This window comes from Sinocyclocheilus grahami, unplaced genomic scaffold, assembly GCF_001515645.1.
Source record: "Sinocyclocheilus grahami isolate Dianchi unplaced genomic scaffold, SAMN03320097.WGS_v1.1 scaffold151.1, whole genome shotgun sequence".
NCBI lineage: Eukaryota > Metazoa > Chordata > Actinopteri > Cypriniformes > Cyprinidae > Sinocyclocheilus > Sinocyclocheilus grahami.
Genome location: NW_015505330.1, coordinates 1,400,494 through 1,402,539, shown reverse-complemented (window position 1 = coordinate 1,402,539; position 2,046 = coordinate 1,400,494).

The window sequence follows — 2,046 nt, the reverse complement described above, 5'->3', positions numbered from 1 at the left end:
CTCATCTTTTTAAGTGGGAGAACTTGCACAATAGGTGGCTGACTAAATACTTTTTTTCCCCACTGTATATCCTTAAATTATAAAATAAAAAATGTCATATATCTGCAAATGTATATTCTAATAATATGCAAATGAACATTCTTTTTTTTTTTATAATATACATATATTTTTTTTATATACATTTGAATATAATTATTATTCACTTAAAAATAGGCTAAATTAACCATGCCAAAAATGTATGCCAAATATTGTCCTAGCATCAACATCAGAGTGAAAACACACATTTAAAAAAAATGTATATCCTTAAATTATAAAATAAAAAAATGTCATATATCTGCAAATGTATATTCTAATAATATGCAAATGAACAATCTTTTTTTTTTTATAATATACATATATTTTTTTTATATACATTTGAATATAATTATTATTCACTTAAAAATAGGCTAAATTAACCATGCCAAAAATGTATGCCAAATATTGTACTAGCATCATTAGCCACATTGCCAAGTTATATTACAGATTTATTTGTGGCAAAACATCATAGTTTTATTGGACACACAGTCTTTGACATAAACAACAAAACATACAGGAAGAGCGGTTCTCTTTTAAAAGTTGATATGATTACTTATTTGTCCATTTAGCATTGTTTCCTCCCTGCTATGTGACCCATTTTCTGCTTAATTATGTCCTCTTCGCAGTAGGTCTTCAGTAAGTTTTCCGACCTGAACTGACTAAACCTTTAGACTGAACTATATTTGAGACAGTGGGAGGTTCTGCTGTGAAAGGCAGCAGTGAAATAAAAAGATATGTCAGCGATAAGAGCAAAAGAAGGCAGAGCTTCTGCTTGAGTGACGGGTGATATAATTCAGCGAGATGAACCTGAACATGACTAACGGAGAGAGGAAAGACTCCAAGATGGGAAGTCAGATAATGTCTTCACCCAGACACACACACACACACACACACACACACACACACAATAACTGTGTGAGTTTCTTCATATAAACTTCAGTCATAAAAAAGTGTGTCTTAGGAGTTTAAAACAAGATTCAGCACATTCTATCCTTTTAAAAAAGCAGACTGTCACAAAAATGAGTTTTTAACAATCATGGATCTGTGGCTTATGGCTTGTTGAATTAGGCAAACTACATTTATACATTAAACAATCATAATCATCTGTTTCTGCATCTTGCAATCATTATGAAATCAAAACTAACTCAGTTTACTTTTTTTAAAGGGATAGTTCACCCAAAAATGAAAATTTTATGTTTATCTGCTTACCCCCAAGGCATACAAGATGTAGGTGACTTTGTTTCTTCAGTAGAACACAAACGAAGATTTTTAACTCAAACCGTTGCAGTCTGTCAGTCTTATAATGGAAGTGAATAGGAATCACGGCTTTGAGAGTAAAAAAAAAACATACACAAACAAAACCAAATTAAACCCTGCGGCTCGTGATGATACATTGATGTGTAAAGACACGAAACGATCGGTCTGTGCAAGAAACTGAACAGTATTTATATCGTTTTTTTTTTTATACCTCTGATACACTGCAATGTATGTTATTTCCAAAGTAGCACATATTTCTAGTCAAAAATGGATATTCAATGGGGAAAATTTTTATTTATCCATTGGGAGTCGATGTGATTGGGGCTGAAAAATAGAACCAGGGAGAAACAGAACATTAATTTAAAAAACAGAATTAAAGATACATTTCAGATTAGAATAATATGCACCAAAGATCGGTCTGTGCAAGAAACTGAACAGTATTTATATAGTTTTTTACCTCTGATACACTGCAATGTATGAACTGTCTGAACTGTCCTGAGCGCGTCCTCGTGGGACCTCGCCACCTATCTCTCAAATGGACCATTGACACTCCTAATTGAGATTGTAGATAGAGTGTCAATGGTCCATTTGAGCGATAGGTGGCAGTAATGCACTTATAAGTCTGCGATCCGCTGTAAAGCAAGAAGAAGTAAAAGACGCTCTCATGCCGGCTGTCGAGGACGCGCTCAGGAAAGTTCAGACAGTTCACACATT